Source organism: Onychostoma macrolepis, chromosome 13 (assembly GCF_012432095.1).
Source record: "Onychostoma macrolepis isolate SWU-2019 chromosome 13, ASM1243209v1, whole genome shotgun sequence".
Taxonomy (NCBI): Eukaryota; Metazoa; Chordata; class Actinopteri; order Cypriniformes; family Cyprinidae; genus Onychostoma; species Onychostoma macrolepis.
In genome coordinates this window covers 26,285,390-26,304,312 of record NC_081167.1, presented here as the reverse complement: position 1 = coordinate 26,304,312, position 18,923 = coordinate 26,285,390, and the positions used below count along the sequence as shown (strand labels likewise).

Below are 18,923 nucleotides of genomic sequence, written 5' to 3'. Positions count from 1 at the left end.
CCATTTTTCAAGTTTAAGGCTATGTTTACACTAGTGAGTTTTTGTTTTAAAACGCATGACTTTTGCTATGGTTACACTTGTCTTTTACACTACTCCAGCACATTCGACCCTAGAAAACAGAGACTTGAGAGGCCTCTAAATAATAGGGAATCTACCTATAAATATCTATGGTTGTACCTGCATGAATGGTCACGTGACATGCGTTTTCAGTTGTGTAGTGTGGACAGAGATCGTTTCTAAAACGCAGTGAAAACGCTAGTGTAGATGCAGATCGTTTTCATTTTAAAACGCTGCTTTAAAAACAAAAACACACGAGTGTAAACAGGCCCTAAGTCCAACTACATTATTCTACTCTCTTGTCTAGTTTGTCTGTCAGACAAATGACGGATTTGCCTGTCAATCAGTCTCCATGCCAAGGTTCGATTCTACTTTCTTACATTTAAATTTGAATTACAATTCTAAATCAACACTGTCTGTTTGTCTATCTGTCTGTCTGTCTGTCTCTCTATTCTTCCAAAGAAGTGTTTGTAAAAGCTCAGTCTTTACATAAAAGGTTTGAGTACAAAATAAAAAATAATTTTAAAAAAGTGTTTGTTCTCAACTAAGCAAATTACAGTCAAACTGGAAAAGCACACGTCTGCTGTGTTTCCCTGTAGACTCAGTAGCAGGGCACACACTCAACAAAAATACATGAACATTGCAACGAAATGAAATGAGCAAGCTGCATATTATAATGTTTTGGTTAGCATGGCAATCCCTGGTGTGGAATTTGAGCAACAACCTTGGCAGTGAATTGCATTTCGAGAGAAACAGAAGAGACACAAAAATAGAGGAAGAGAAAGAAAGAGCAAGGGAAGGAGAAATAGTCGCATTTGTTTTCATTTGGCGTCTTGCAGTTTCCTGGGTGATATAATAAAAGAGTTCCCTGGCGTCATATAGCAGCACAAACCTTCTCTCGGTCCATTGTGTAGCTGAACATTCTGCCACTGGAAAAGTGCTGTCACATGAGCCCAATACACCTGCTTCTGCTGCAGGGAAATCCACACATTCAACATATAATGCTATGTCTATGCTGTTTTCTGAATAGACATATGGTTTTTGCAACAATGTAAAGTAACTGCTGAATGTTTAATGAATGCAATACATCTTACACATACTGTAATATTCAATAAAAACAGGCAAGGAGGATGCATATGGGAGCACTGCTATAGACAAAGATATGTTTATAACGAAATACTAGCTGATCTGAATGCTTAATATAAAAACATGCTAAATTACTATAATCATTTCTGTATTTTTTATAATTTTTTTAAAGGCATCATGTTATCATCTTATAAATATTTTGCATTTTTATGCAATTTTGTGTAAAGACTTTGGTAATTCAATCAAATAATGAGCTAAAACCGATATATTAAACAAAATTTATTTTTCCAGTTCATTTGTCACACTCAAAGTGGGAGGTAAATCGACAGACTTAAATTCTATTAATTATTTTCAATTCTAAGTCATTTACACCCATATATATATATATATATATATATATATATATATATATATATATATATATATATATATATATATTTATTTATTTTTATTTTTTAGGATTTTTCATTCAAAAACGATTGACTATTACAAAATAAGTATAGAAGAAATGATAAACTAAACATTTGGAATCAAAGAGGAAAAACATTGAAATTGTTAATAAATTACTACAATTAAAAAGAAATGTAAAAATTTAAGAAAGTAGCTAATTCTTAGTTACTGTGATGAAATGAAATGCTATGAATATTAAGAAGCATTATTGTTATTGTATTTTGTATTGTAGCCTGCCTATTACTGATCCATAAATAATAAAGTAATATAGTAAAAGTTCATATGTTTACCCTTGTGCCGGTAAAACATTCAGGCCATCTAGAAAAGACTCAGAGCTATTATTTTCAGACCAGGAGAAACACAGAGCAGAAATAATATGAATATATGTTAGTGTGCTATTTTAAACAGGCCAGAAAAAAAGGAGTTAGCCGTGTGAATCAAAGAAAGTTTATACTGACCTGGAGCTAACTCATGGTGGGACTTCACTCTTTAAACACCCACCGTCATTAATAACGTATATAGTATGAAAGCGTATGCTAGTTACATCATCACAATATGTAGTGTACACTTAAAATACAGAACTCTCTCTGACCTCCAACAAACAAACATTCAATCCCACAAACCCTGACCCTTATGAACGAAAAAGGTGATGTATTCGATGCAGACACTAAGAAGACCCTAATCATACTGTTCCAATATGAGACAAAAAGATTAGAGAACCCTTACAAAACCAACAACCTCTAGGCCAAAAACAGTACACTGATTCTCTGCTTTTTTGTTGTAAAACCATTCATGTCTGGCGAAGGAAATTGAAAAAAGGAATGTAATTCATTTTCAAGATGCTTTCAAGCAGTAAATTGGTTGATTACAGTTTGAGAGCCCTGTTTTTAAAGTATCAAGCAAAAATTGAAAAGAACTACCAATCAATAAAAAGGTTACTTGCCCACAGGGATGGCGTGTATAATCCAGCTCAGCAAAAATGTTTGTATTATTATTCAAACTTAATTTTACTAATGAGAAACCCACTGGGCCCTGGGGTCCATAGTTCACAGACTGTGGCACTCTTGACAGAGCAACTCCCTCATCCTAAACTTAACTGTCTAACACAGACAAGATTCAGACACTTTGATACTTATTTTATATATTATACACAACACCCGCTGTCTTTCTTCATTTACTCACCACACATCCTCATAAGCACTAAAGGAGCGCAGCTGGTGTGATTTCTTTGATGTTAAAACACTTTCTCCTATCTAAGCTTAATATGCAGAGACAACTATAAGATTCGGCAATCTAGTTGTCACGCTGCCAACTAGTTGTGATGCTGTGCACATCGTGCTGCAGGTACTGTGACATGAAACACAACTTACACTTCAGTAAACAAACAGAGCAAATGAGCCCAAATGTGCTGATGGAATTATGGGAGTTTGCCGCATCAGCCCTGTAATGTCATGTGAGTGTCATCAGCTGATGCTGATCTCAATGGACTCAAAATGGGTCGCATGCCACTCGAGTTATATTGAGGGGAGGTTCACTAAGAATGAATTGTTCCTTCTGATAGCGTCGTTTATTTGCATGTGCTTCGAGTTGTTTTAGTGGCCAATTCCAAATGAATTATGCAAATCAGATAATGGGGCAAACACTGCCACAAATCTGGGGCTGTTTGCGCAATCTGAACATAATTTGCACGGGTCAATTGACTTTTTTCCCCACAGTGTCAGTATTTTGTTGTTACCTGTCTCACGCCACACACACAATCGATCTGGCTGCAATTACTTCTGCCATGATCGCTAAAAAATACACTCATACATCCTTTTTTAATGTCTACTTTACAATAGAACCAAGTTAAGTATGTTTATGTTTGGGAATGTCGCACATTCTATAATGAGCATCAATAAGAAGCATTTATGATTAAATTTTTTTTTTTTTGCATTTATGTATGGTGCAACTGTTAAGTAAATTCGCCTGTGCATTTTAGAATACTGAAAAATCACTTCGAGTGGAAATCTAAATACTTGACTGACTTTGGGGTAGAGAGATTTTTTATGTTTTTAAAAGAAGTCTCAATTTAATAAACAAAACAAAAAAATACAGAAAAAGCATTAATAATGTGAAATATTATTTCAATTCAAAATGACTGTTTTCTCATTTTAATATATATCAAAATGCAATTTATTCCTGTGTTTTTATTCCAAAAGGAACCTTAAAGAGGATGTTTTAGACAAATTTATAGCTTGAATATTAAACGGGATTTTACTGAAAAATTTATGTAAGTGCTTTAACAACAACACAAGCTTACATTTTAACTTTTAAAAATGCCAGAACTCCAAAAGCAACCACTAACATCTTTATTATCTTACTTTAGCATTGCACTGTCAAACACAAACCATGTTGACTCGAGAGTGACGTTCATTAGAAATTCCTGTCATGCTGCGCAACACCCATAACAATCAAAATGTGAGTGCATGAATTATAACTGTATCTATGGAGGATATTTGACTTTCCACAACACCATTTGGATTATTGGCACATAATTAGGAGTTACTCGGTCATCATTCACAATTAAAAGTACAATAAAAACCTTGATAACCCAACAAAGCCATCTGCTGACTGTGATACAACCACTACATCAATTAACACTGTGAACATCACTATCAAGTACAATGGGTTACAAATTTTGATGAAAATCGTTGCTGGCTATTTGTGGTAAATGTAAAGGACGTAGGAGTTCTTTTAAAGCCGGTAGAGTGGGTGAGATAAGACATATCCAGCGTATCTGTTCTTTACAACGGATTCCAGTGAGATTATGTGTGACAGGATTTAACCTCACACAGTACAACACTTCAATTTGTTCTCCTCTGCCCCATCACTAAGATCATTGTGAGCTTTTCAGAGTCGCTGGTTCCACATAAGTGACCAACCTCTCATGATCTTATTATCCTGCTGTCTGCACAGGCTAATTATTTTGTGCGTACTTTTCCCACAATATAATGGGATATTTCTTCTCATTCACTTCTAATGATCAGTAGCAGAGGGTTGAATTAAGCAGCTGCAGCCGCAGGCAGAGCGCTGTAGGTAATTCAGTACTGCTCGACTTTTATACAACAGTTCTATAAACAAGAAGTTAATATCGAGTAACTTACGTTTTAGAAACAATATGCTATCCACCCAGGTGAAAATCAATCTATCTTCAAACATATTGGCTATGTTAACATGCACTTTTTTTAATGCCATTAAGCCAGAACTGTGATTAAGTTAGAGGTCATGCAAAATGCTGTTATTATGTTAATGTGATTGTGCTCATAATTAACAATAGCAGTAAAATTATGTGGAGTGCTACGGTTTAAACCATACAATATGGCTGTGCATACACTCACACTTCTTTAACTTTCAGTTTGCATGTGCTAGTGTGCAGACGGATTCCCCAATTGTAAGTCGCTTTGGATAAAAGTGTCTGCAAAATGACTAAATGTAAACTTGACACTCATTTGAAAACACGGCTTTATAAACTCTTTTGTTTAAAGCAGTTCTGAATTTCCAAACACTGAAGACTGGAGAAATAAATTACATTTGAAAATACATTAAAATAGAAAAGTCATTTTAAATAGTAGTAATATTTCAAAATATTACTGTTTTTACTGTATTTTGGTCAAATAAATGCAGCCTTGGTGAGCATAAGAGACTTCTTTCAACATCTTCCCGACCCCAAACTTTCAAATGGCAGTGCATACAATATTTATGACAAAAAATGAGAGAGGCTGCGGGATCTAGCAAGCATTTTACACTTTAAACAGGCAAAAAAAAAACTGAAACAGCAAAAAGAGCAAATAAGCATTTTCTATTGCAAGTTATGGTACAAAATGGCATTAAAACAATCACATTTCTTAGTGAATAATCAAATTAATAGCAAGTAGCGTGTAAACGGGATTGAAGATTGTACATGAATGGAATTTATATGGCAAACTTTATAAGGCAAACCTCTTGAATCCTGTTGACATGCATTGTTTCACTTACAGTATTCACTAGGAATTGTGTTTTTATTCTTTAAAACAGGCAGCCTTCATGGCTCACCAGCAGTTTGTCGGTTCGGTTGTATTCAATCTACTTCGTCATTAGGAACCAAAAGTTTATGGACATCGTGTGGCGGTCAGAAACACTTGTGTTCCAGCATGCTTTTAAACCTATACCTCCCTCATCTGCAGCACATGCACACCTGGAAGAAATGCGATTAAAGTGTATGCATGCGATTAAACTCCACATATTTGCCTGTGATTATGGTTTCTGTAATATGAGCATAATCACATTAACATAATCACAGTATTCAGTGTACATGAGCTCCAACTTAATCTCATTATATATAAACACAGTCAGTAAGTGTGTGAATGCATGTGCGCTGCATTTAGGTGTTCGATTAAACAGGCAAACTGCCAGCTTGCAATACAGCAGAAGCAGCAGGAGACACTGTATGACAAACACACACACACCTTTCTCACCTGCAGCCTTGAAACAAACACACTGACACACTGGGATCTCGGTGCTAAGCATGGCTGTGTGTGTGTGCTAGCATCTGCTTGTTGTGCTTTTCACATTTATGAGGGTGAATAATGTGTTTGTGTATGTGTGTGTGTGTTTGGCGACCTGTAGAGACGGTAATTACTGCGACAGGATGGGGCCCCAGCGAGACGACGTGCTGCAGTTCATCCCGTCACTATTGCTCAAGCACGTCTTTTCCTCCAGCCACAACCGCGTGAGGTCTCTCCTCCGCCATCTCTGCGCTCGCCCTCTTTTTTTTGTTCTTACATCTTTTTTTTTATTTTCTCTAACTGCAGAACTAAATGAATTAGTCTCCTGTAGAGCGAGAGGAGCAGGCTAGCGTGTGCGTCTCACGCTGAAAGCGAGCTGAAATCCACCGCTGACACGCTAAGTGTGAGTGGCATCACTTCACAGCAATCCACCTTCGAAAAATACCAAGAAAATCTGACAGGAACTTCACAGCCACTTTAAATTTGAAGTTGGAAGTTTTTTAACAAGTTTGACTCATCAACATTCCTGTTGTTTGGCTTTTTATGAAAGCCAAACAAATGAAACAAGATATTCAACAGGAAAAGGGACTTCTAGTGTGGTACTTGGGAATTCAAGTGGAGGTAAGCCAGGGCTTGAAAAATAAGAAGCATGTCTTTTTTTTTTTAGATTTTGATTAAAATGACCAAGACCAATTTTTTTCTTCAGAATAACATTAGTCATGAGCAGAAAGGTATAGTTAGTACATATGGTCAATTTAGATTTTTTTTAAAAAATGTTCTGCTCTTTTTACAAACTAAAGGTCCTTGCACACTAAGTCTGAAATTTTCAAATGCGTTTTTTCATATTCGTCATCCTAAAAATTCGTCACGCACAGAAACCTTGCACACTGAGTCAGATGCGTATTAATTAATCAGTTTGATGCTTTGCTAGCGGTACTAGAGCCACATTTTAAAAAGAAGACCACCAATTTTTGTGAACTCAATGTGCAAGGATCTTTACGGTGCTTTGTGCTGCAAGACAATCGCCGTTATGAATTTTGCCGTTCGCTTGTACGGTGGCTCTTGAATTGTCAAAACACCTCTCAAAATGCTTGCTACAGATGCGAAAAATCCAGATTCTAATTTATTTATGACGGACGAAAGTTTCAGAGGCAGTGTGTAAACGTGATTGACACAACGTGAGGTCGTATTTATTTTTCAACGCGTGAAAATTTCGGACAAAATATTTCGGACTCAGTGTGAAATGGCCTTAATGGACACTGATTTTATTTAATTTTTGTGGCAAACAACACCATTAAACAGATGTTTTTCATAGAGCTTGCGTTCTAAGTACAAAAGATTTTTACCACATCTGCTAAAATAATGGCATGTACAACCGAGCATTACATAATACCATTCTTTCTGAAGAAGTACATTTTTTTTTAAGATATTTGTTACAAAAGATTTACAAAAGATTAATGCTGTTCTTTTGAACTTTCTATTCATTAAAAATCCTAAAAAAGTCCACAAAAATATTAAGCAACACAACTGTTTTCAACACTGTGTTCTTGAGCAGCAAATCAGCATATTAGAATGATCATGTGACACTGAAGACTGGAGGATTGATGCTGAAAATTCGGCTTTGTATCACAGGAATAAATTACATTTTACAATAGAGTCAAATGGAAAATTATTTTAAATTGTAATCATATTTCACAATATTATTGGTTTTACTGTATTTACAACCAAATAAATGCCACCTTACACATGATGCAACAAAAAGTCTTAATATAACTGTATATAATACATAGAAACATAAATTAATATAAATTTCCGCTGAATATTGAGCAAGGTGAATCATTCACACACTGCCTACATCAGCAAGATTCAGATTACCGATCTTACAATTTAATTTTAGAATTTTCATTTTAATAATATTCCTATAAAAGTCTTTGGAATATTAATAAAAGTGGTACCCACAATTTAAAAATAAATTTAAAAAGCATGCTCTAAAACATAATGATTTCATGTGTAAAACATCACATCAAACATCAAACATACTCACAGAAGAGAAAGACAACTGAAATTTGTGGGGTCAACATTGAATTTTGAGCATTAAATGGTTTGTGCAAGCTAATATGTTCAACATGTTTCACTGCTATGTGCCGACTTTGACTTTATGTGCAGCAAAACTTAGAGGCAGGCAAGACAAGCTCACTGCGCCGACAAAATGCTTAAATCAATAACCTGTCAGAGGAGAGGAGAGCTGGAGAAGGACTGATATTCTCTCTCTCGCTCCCTCTGCCTCTATCTTTTCCTTTCTGCCTCATCCCTCTCTCCACAGAGACTTTGTTATAGGTTTCCTCTATTATTGCATTGCAAAACAAACTGTCAGTATTCTCAGAAAGATAGAGAGAGAGTCAGAGAGATAGAGAAAGAGAGGGCAGCTGTTGTATTGTGGAGAGGTCCACCTCTACAATAAACCCATCAGACGGGGAAACTTGCAGCTATCTGACAGCACACAGGTGAAACAATGCAAAGATATAGAATAAAACACATCTTTACTTTCAGCAACACATGCTCTTTTTATTAAAATTTAAATATGTAAGTGAAGTATATAGTTTCTGTGCCACTAGGAAATTCAAATAAATTGCAAAGCAAAATAACTGTTTTCAAACAGGTTTTCAGGTTTGATTCTTCTACTTCATATTGTATCTAAAACAATCCAGGCTCATTGGAAATACGAGACTCTGACTTAATTTCTGTAAAAATGCAAGAATAAAAAAAACTTACCTATACATACAGTTCACTGCAGTTTCCAGGTAGTACAACAGAGGAAGTTCTTATTCACACAAATAATTATTACTGTAGGCAGTGTGTCACATTTCCAATGAGACTAGGTTGGTCAAACAGCAGAAATAAAGCAATAGGTGAAATTTTGAGGTGAAATGTGACACAAGCATGCTTTGTCGTCGCCTTATCTTTTCCTTTTTCTTCATTAGAGGAATATAAACAGTGACATATATGATTAAAAGGCCTAAAAATGGATTTGACTGTTATTTGTTTACAAACACACACACACACACACAGACAAACGTTCCCAAGGCTGCCTTTTGTACATAAATACCAACAACAAGGATTTGTCACGCTGTAATGCTAACACTGAATGGGGTATTATGACCGGCCTCCGTCAGATTATTTATGAGTGGGGCTGTAATTGAACACTGCAAATCCTACAGTTTTGAGTTATGGATGAACAGGAGAGGGCGTTTGCAAGTGTTCTCCATATGCTCCTCTCTCTCTCACTCTTCACAAACTTTACAGATTCATACTAGCTTATTTACACAAAACAACAAAATACACAGGGAATTCCAGAGTTACAGATGTCACATCTGTCGCCAAAATGGGAAATTTAACATCTCAGAGAAAAGATTAACTGTCATTATACAATACTGAAGATAAATTAGGTAATGAATGTTTTGGTGTGGACGATCATCTCTCTTTGGCAAGTGCTGGGCCAAATGACCAGAGGCTTTGAAGGGCCCCTGACAGATTAAGGTCAGGAAGGGCACTGGCCTGGTCCATAATGCCGCCCTGATTGATTCATATGTACAGTGGGTACGGAAAGTATTCAGACCCCCTTAAATTTTTCACTCTTTGTTATATTGCAGCCATTTGCTAAAATCATTTAAGTTCATTTTTTTTCCTCAATGTACACACAGCACCCCATATTGACAGAAAAACACCGAATTGTTGACATTTTTGCAGATTTATTAAAAAAGAAAAAGTGAAATATCACATGGTCCTAAGTATTCAGACCCTTTGCTCAGTATTTAGTAGAAGCACCCTTTTGATCTAATACAGCCATGCGTCTTTTTGGGAAAGATGCAACAAGTTTTTCACACCTGGTTTTGGGGATCCTCTGCCATTCCTCCTTGCAGATCCTCTCCAGTTCTGTCAGGTTGGATGGTAAACATTGGTGGACAGCCATTTTTAGGTCTCTCCAGAGATGCTCAATTGGGTTTAAGTCAGGGCTCTGGCTGGGCCATTCAAGAACAGTCACGGAGTTGTTGTGAAGCCACTCCTTCGTTATTTTAGCTGTGTGCTTAGGGTCATTGTCTTGTTGGAAGGTAAACCTTCGGCCCAGTCTGAGGTCCTGAGCACTCTGGAGAAGGTTTTTGTCCAGGATATCCCTGTACTTGGCCGCATTCATCTTTCCCTCGATTGCAACCAGTCGTCCTGTCCCTGGTCTCATCAGACCAGAGAATCTTATTCAGGTGTTTTTTAGCAAACTCCATGCAGGCTTTCATGTGTCTTGCACTGAGGAGAGGCTTCCGTCGGGCCACTCTGCCATAAAGCCCCGACTGGTGGAGGGCTGCAGTGATGGTTGACTTTCTACAACTTTCTCCCATCTCCCGACTGCATCTCTGGAGCTCAGCCACAGTGATCTTTGGGTTCTTCTTTACCTCTCTCACCAAGGCTCTTCTCCTCCGATAGCTCAGTTTGGCCGGACGGCCAGCTCTAGGAAGGGTTCTGGTTGTCCCAAACGTCTTCCATTTAAGGATTATGGAGGCCACTGTGCTCTTAGGAACCTTAAGTGCAGCAGACATTTTTTTGTAACCTTGGCCAGATCTGTGCCTTGCCACAATTCTGTCTCTGAGCTCTTCAGGCAGTTCCTTTGACCTCATGATTCTTACTTGCTCTGACATGCACTGTGAGCTGTAAGGTCTTATATAGACAGGTGTGTGGCTTTCCTAATCAAGTCCAATCAGTATAATCAAACACAGCTGGACTCAAATGAAGGTGTAGAACCATCTCAAGGATGATCAGAAGAAATGGACAGCATCTTAGTTAAATATATGAGTGTCACAGCAAAGGGTCTGAATACTTAGGACCATGTGATATTTCAGTTTTTCTTTTTTAATAAATCTGCAAAAATGTCAACAATTCTGTGTTTTTCTGTCAATATGGGGTGCTGTGTGTACATTGAGGAAAAAATGAACTTAAATGATTTTAGCAAATGACTGCAATATAACAAAGAGTGAAAAATTTAAGGGGGTCTGAATACTTTCCGTACCCACTGTATTAACCTAAATCCCATCATAAAGTCTTCATAGTTTTGTTCTGTTAGAAGAACTTGTGCAATGAATGTGAAAAATGTGGGGGGTGGGAGGGGAATCACTTTTTGGAAGTTAACACACTTCGTAGCAACCTCGTGAGAGCTGTCGCTCCCAATTTTTTGACACTACCATTCAAACCTTTGGGATCAGTACAATTTTTTGAAGAAACTGATATTTTATTCAGCAAGGATGTATTAAATTGATCAATAGTGACAGTGTAAAGACACTTACATTGTTACAAAAGATTTCTATTTTAAATTAATGCTGTTTTTTTTCCTTACTCATCAAAAAATCCTCAAGAAAAATGTATAACAGGTTCCACAAAAAATATTAAAATAAAAAATGCATACAATTTTAAAATTGTATGTATGTATAGTTATAGGCCTATATATATTTTGTTTTGTTTTTTTAATAAATCCTGCCTTGGTGAGCATGCAAGACTTCTTCAGAAACACAGAAAAATCTTACCAACCCCCAAACATTTGAATGGTAGTGTGCATGGCTATAGGAAACAATTCAAATGCTTTGACCAGACTTACTGAGACATCATATGAGATCCATTAAGCATGCACAACTGATCGAATTAACTGAAATCGCTTTATGGCCTTGAGGTTGCAATTAAAAAACTTTAGTTTGCATTCAACAATTCTGTCAAAGTGAAGGAGTGATGCTCATTCCATTTTACTGTAATGAACTACACAAACGCTAAAGCACTTCTGGGACTCACGCTAAGCAGGAGCAGTATGAGATGTTAAATGTTTATCATATCACAGTTCAAATCGCATTCACAGTGTGTCAGACATTTGCATGAAATTGTCTGTTGAATACATTTATATATATAGTCTTTAGTCTATATATTTAAGTGAAATGGATATATTCCTGACTATCACTATGCTCAATGAGACTTAAAGGTCTGTTTTCATGGCTGTGACCCATAAGGTTTTGTTCATCCAAAAATTGTCGTCATCATATACTCATTACGTTCTTTTATCCATGACACACAATGGGAAAAACCTTAAAGAATGCCCAGTGAATGAGGGCTGGATTGTTCAAAAACACAAAAGAAACCTAAAATTATCAGTAACCTAGTCCTTGTGTTCAAACAGACCACATGTTGTTGTTCATTCATTCATGTGACTTTACAAAAATCAAAATAATCAAATATTTTATATATCAAATAGTAATACTGCTTATTAAGCACCTTCCATCCACAAATCAGAATCGAAGGTGTTAACTAATTAACTCACTAACTAAACTATTAATAATAGTTTAATGTAAATATTGATTTAATATTAGTTTTGCAAACTGGATCAACTGATTAATTGAAAAAAAAAAAAAACAATTCATTCAAAAAAAACTACTTCTAAAGAACACACATCATGCATTTTGGAGCTTTACAGCCCCAGTCCTTATTCACAATTATATTGAAAAAGTGCCCAAAATATCATTCATAAATTCACTTTTTTGTGTTGCACAATAAATGTAAGTAATGACAGATTTTTTTATTGCTAGCTGAACTAAACCCACTCTGAAGTCTGTTACCGTCATAATGCACACATGCAGCCATTCGTTTACCCTCTCTGACCGAATAAACAGCTTGTTCTTAAGAGCATCATGTCACATTCACATCTGGTCTCAATTAAAATCTCAATCACTCGTAATGGTGAGAGGCGTTCAGCTCCAAAAACAGAATACGGAGATCAGTGAGGTCAAAAATATCAAGAAGGAAGCAGTCTAAGACTATAGTGTATTACTGCTATATGACTCCGCAGTATATACTGTGCATATTTATCAGCCCAAATATCAGTCGATCCCTACTGTGCAGTAAGCATTACACAACTATCCCACTCTGAATACAGAAAATTTGCATTTGGATCGATCCTGTCCAAAATCCACTCTCCTCTCCTTCTGCACCCCTCATCTCTTTTATTCTGTCCCTCTGACCTCTCTGCGTTCTGCCTGACTGACCCTCCTGATTTAATGACCTCGCACAGACGGGACACTCAGAACAGGCGAGAAAGAGAGCGAATGGGAGCCAAAAGCTAAAACAAGCAGAGTGGGATTCATTGCTGCTTACAGATCAGAATTCTCCCATTTTATCCCTCAGATTCATCTTTTATTTTCTTCATCTGTTCGTCCTCTCTCCTGTAGATTTAGTGTCACTGTATCTGCAATTCATTCCTCTCTCCTTCTCTGATACAGCCATTCATTTCAGCCTGCCACTCAAAATACCTGTCCCATCCTCAGCCTTCATTTCAAATGATCATTCCTCTCTCCCTCTCTCTTCCTCTGTGCTCGTTTTCAGAGTGGATTTGAAAGGAGTGACAGACATGCCGAGTGAGAAAGCGTGGCAGAGGAGCCAGCAGATTCTATATCAAACAGAAACACTTGTGCGTGCACACAAACACACCTCCGCCAAGCATTCATCATTATTTGTTATTTCGACAAAGCTAATGTAACCAAAGTCCTGCTGATGTCACTCTGATGTATAAAGTGACATTCAGTCCTCACAAACTCATCAAGTATTCAGAGCAGCCATCATACCTTCATAACACTTCAACCCAAGTCATTTTCACCTAAATTCATGGTTTTATAACCGTATAAATATGACAATGGCTGTGATCCAAAAGCTGTCTTGCTGGCTGCCTACATCTGCCTTGTACGCATCTGAACTGGAATTGAACATGAACTCATGAGAGACTGATCTGATGCAACCAACCATACAAATAGCACTTCTCGTATGCTCAAAACTGAGTTCATTTGATTTCAGAATTGAATTTGGAGTTAGCAAATTGCAAAGCTAATGACACAACCATTAAAAAATATTACACACAAAAAAGACAATTTTGTAGCCTATTTCTTAATAGATATAACAAAAGTTAGATTAAGATTGGATTTGGGGTTGTTGTTTTTTTGCATGTATATACAGTTTATGCGTAAATTCTTATATAATTTTGAGATGTTTTATAATTGTATTTATAATATAATAAATATAAAATTATGTATATATATATATATATATATATATATATGTGTGTGTGTGTGTGTGTGTGTGTATGTGTGTGTGTGTGTATGCATATATGTAACAATAATCCTAATGCCATTCAGTAAACTTCACTGGTGTGGGATTGCCTTTTCAGAATACTTGCAATGCTGCCCTAAAAAGGAATCTTATCAAACTTTTGGAAGAGCCTTCAAATCTTGAGCTTATATGCTTAAAAAAATCAACTCACAAGTTTTGGAACAGAGCTCAAGCCTTCTGTATTAAAGTTGTTCCAATGTTCCCAAACTGATCAACAGTTGAGAGACAAGTCCTAAAACTGGAGAACTGAAAAACTTTCTTTGTAATCAATAAGTTCAGTGAGTTCACCAGAACTTGGGGCCAAATGGACCACAAGGTGAACAAGCTCAAATGTACAGAGTCGGAGCTTTCAATCAATCTTAGTTTCAGCTCAAAGCAACTTATAACTCTGTATGTCAATTAAGGTAAAAGATGACAACTATACCCACTTCAAAGCATGAAGGACAAACAATTAAGCAAACCAGAGTGGATCCCTCTAGAGCACTTATGCATGCACAGGTGATCAGATCTGCTTTCCAGCTGGAAGTGCACAGGCATGCTGATAACATGCATCACCAATTACCTCCTGCCATCACATAACATTATAAACTCTTAATGTCACTAATGGCATGCCAGCCATTCCTCTTTCATCAGTGTCACCATCAGTCATAATAACGCATTAAATGTGGTTATCAGCTGACACGCTGTTCTTCAGTAAGTTTCCGGGGGTGAAACCCCTCACGCGCTTCATGGCAACCCGCTAGTTCACGCTCACGAGCTCGCATGACACATGAATAAATAAAGACACGCGCAGCAGGCGCGCACAGCGCTACCCGATACGCGCGACACTCACGCAAAACTAAAAACATTCAAAGGTTAAAAAATACACTAACCATCGAAAGCTAATAAAACATTTAAATATTTCAGACACAAGACACAGAACCTGAATTGCCAACTAAAAGCATGTCTTTAGATTAGTTGCATCATTGTGTAATTTTCTGACATGTCTAGGTGATAGGCTACTGAAGTAACGTTATCAATAAAAGTAGCGGTTGTATAGACTTGCCAGCCGTTTTTCGGAGTAAGTCAGAGATCTTACCTGCTGCTGCCTCCTCCTGATCAGTCCGGCCCGAGCGTTCTTGACAACCGACCGACCGACACCGACACCGACCAACCGAGCGACCGCTGATCTGCTGCTGACTGCTGGTGCTCCGCGCTCAGCCTCTCTCTCTCTCTCTCTCTCTCTATACCTCCTTCTCTCTCTCTTTCTCTCTCTCCCTCTCTCCATCATGTTGCAGTTTAAAGTTTCGAACAAGTTGAATGCTGCATGACTGAGCAGCATTGTCGGGTGTCACTTATTATCTACAAATGAATGAAGCTTGCTAGAAATGTTATGTTGCATCTCACTGCATTTAAACAGTATGCATGTGAAACGATCACTCGTGTCTTAGCATATACTACATTTTATTATTATTATTATTATTATTATTATTAAATTGTAATAATATAATATAATCCGATGGTGCTTTGTAATAAAAACGAAAACCAATTATTTAAACACATTTTGTGAAGAAAAAAAAAAGTATTAATTTAAATTCTGTAACGTCGGTGTACATCTTATTTCCTATCATTCCTGTCATTGTATTGACATTATAACCATTGATTCATTTGGTAATCTAGCTTTAAAGGTGACTGAAATTTGGTTTGTAAACTAAAAACGTATATACACTTATTTTTGACTTGGAAGTTCTCGATAATTCGCACCATGATTGTAACGACAAGTGGGCACTCTTCTGCCGTATTATATTAATTATATTATATTATATTATATTATATTATATTATATTATATTATATTATATTATATTATATTATATTATATTATATTATGAGAGGTTGAGTTCTTTCGGAGCGCAGCTGGGACTCTCGGGTGTTTTCTGTTTCTTTGCTGCCATCATGTGGACTTCATCCTTTTTTCCTTCGTGTTGTTATTTCAACTAGGCTTCTGGGAATTTAACCCAGAAAATTGGATTATGTATGCTGCCAATTTAAATCCAAAAGCTACAGATTGATATCTGAGAAGTGATTTATGAAATAAAGAGTTACCAGTATCCTTTACCGCACTGAACTGAAGTCAGACTGATTCAGACAGATCTCTGATAAAAGGCTAATACAGTTTTTCTCAGTCGCTTTGGTGCATTTCTCGACTCGTCCTCAATATTTGCAAAAAAGTATGTGCATTTCTCAAAACAATTTGTACAAACAGCACCACACAATGGATTTCCAGCAAAAGTCAAGTCAAGTCAAGTCACCTTTATTTATATAGCGCTTTTACAATACAGATTGTGTCAAAGCACTTAACAGTATCAGTAAAAGCCAGTAACTTACTCAAAATGTTTAGTTCATCTCTCAAAAGTAAGTATTTATGCCATCAGAATGAAAAGTCCTTGTATCTTTGTTCACAAACAAGATAGTCAGAATGCTTAGTCATGTTGTCAATATAACAGTGCACTCAGTGTTAGTATTACCTGATGTAAACTATGGCAATAGTTTAGATGACAGTTACTGTATTGAAATGCAGAAGGCTGCACTTATGTATGCCATACAGTATATCTATTTCAAAAGTACAAATTTACATATTACTGTATGTGGGATATTGATTGAAAGAGACCGTTTCGAAATGTTTGAATTATTGAGGATATGGTCGATTTCCCGATACTTAGCTACACCCTTCAGCCATTGTAAGGCCATGATTGACAACATGGTCCACAACAGTGGCCCTTATTTCAGCTGATATGCGCCTCTGTCCTTGGCCTCTTCTGCCTCTTCCTCTGTTTTGCCTCTGTATCCTTCCACCATGCATCTTTACTCCTCTTTTTCCTCTCGGCTTTTGACCCTGATCGTTTCCTGGATGTTCATCCACTGTCAGAACTTGTAACTCTTGTGTTCTCCTCTGTCTATAAGCTTTCCAATTGAAGGTTCATGAGATGCACCTTTGAGCTATTTCAGAGAACTGGTTTATAATTGATTGATCTATATTCTCTTCATTAGTGAAAGTCAAGATTCATGGCAAATTTACAAAAAGTCTAATAGAAACGTGTAGAAAATATGCTTGACAGTTTATGACAACTAGCTCAACCATTTTGCATTTAAAGATTTATACGATGAACTAAAGACTAGATGTTTTGAGGGGTAAGACAATTGCACAGAGAACTCTATAATACATTTTGAGCAACATGATATTAGCAACTGATAATGTAGGAAACCGCAGACAAATGTACATAATCAGTTGCATGTACCAAAACAATCGCAACTTGTTCAAAAGAATAAGAAACTGCTTTTATGATGTGCACAAGTTACTAGATGATGTGGAAGTTGAACAAGGAGTTTTGAAAATTTTATTTCTGGTCTGCGAAATGCACCAAAAAGTGACTGAGAAAAACTGTAATAACTGTAGGCCTCAAAGTTTGAGTTTGTTTGCTTGACACTCTACTTCCCTCTGCTGGACAAGCTTCAAAATGAATGGGAAAAAGACGGGAAACACAGAAAGACTTGAATCAAGTAGCCTATGTGATGTAACTTTACAGATCAAAGACTTATCCCACATGCAGAAACATCAGACAGCATTAAAATGTTTATTTTACATGAGTTCAATATTGTAAATGCCTGCTGCTTACAGAAGCTCGCTGAAAAGAATTATAGCTATTTTCCTCTGACTTATTCTCAAATTAAATATACATTATATTATTTTAAAGCCAATCATATATATATATATATATATATATATATATATATATATATATATATATATAATTTATATTTTTATGCATAACTTTAAACTATTGTAGAACGAAGGACTCCATGTTTCCTCCATGAGTGAGCCTCTCACTGTTTTAAGTACAATAATATATCATATGTACTATTATGAAATTGTAACACAAAAAAAGAAAAGAATAGTAGCCTACATGTCTTCAACTCCTCGTTTATGTGTTGTGTTCAAAACACAAGAGGGCAGCAGCAGTCCATCATGAACTAGATAGTTTGGAAGAACTTTGAATATGCAGGATATATACGCAAAATAATATATAATGTAATATAAGGTACGATAATGCGAGACTACATTTTTCGGCTTACGCGGCGACTCGCCAAATAAATAAATAAATAAGTAAGTACGAGAACATGAAATATTAATTCGAGTTGAAATTGTTTTAGAATTTAACCATTATCCTAAAGCTAACGTTCACAAAAGGAATAGCTATAGTGTATTTTTAGTCCATTGCACTATACAACATAATCGGCACACCAATAAGACACTGCACCAGCAATATAGTAATGTTAATACTGTATTAAAATTCTCTGAGGGCCATTTTCACTACAGTCGGTAACTGAGGCACACGATGGCAACAGTTGCGTTTGTACGGACAAATCACTCACGCACTTTCTCACTCAGAAACTGTAAGGGACGCTTATTAATGGATGAGGTGGATATTTACAACCCACTGCTGGAAACAAAACTTTACTGCAGCTTGTGAACGATTCTGAACTGAAGGTAAAACGGTGTTTTTTTTTAAAACATATCAAAGTATGCCCCAGTACTTAATGAAAGGCTAGAAACTAACCATCCCCACTGAAAAGACTAGCATAAACC

At 36.4% G+C, this 18,923-nt stretch overlaps 1 protein-coding gene across 1 annotated transcript in view; it reads right to left on the bottom strand.

Moving 5' to 3' along the window:
* cdh23 (cadherin-related 23) overlaps nucleotides 1-15,493 on the bottom strand; it is a 274,516-nt gene extending 259,023 nt beyond the window's left edge. Inside the window, exon 1 of the mRNA XM_058795349.1 lies at nucleotides 15,376-15,493. The gene's annotated coding sequence lies outside the window, so the exon portion shown is untranslated. The remainder of the gene's footprint in view (nucleotides 1-15,375) is intronic.
* Nucleotides 15,494-18,923: the final 3,430 nt, after the last annotated feature.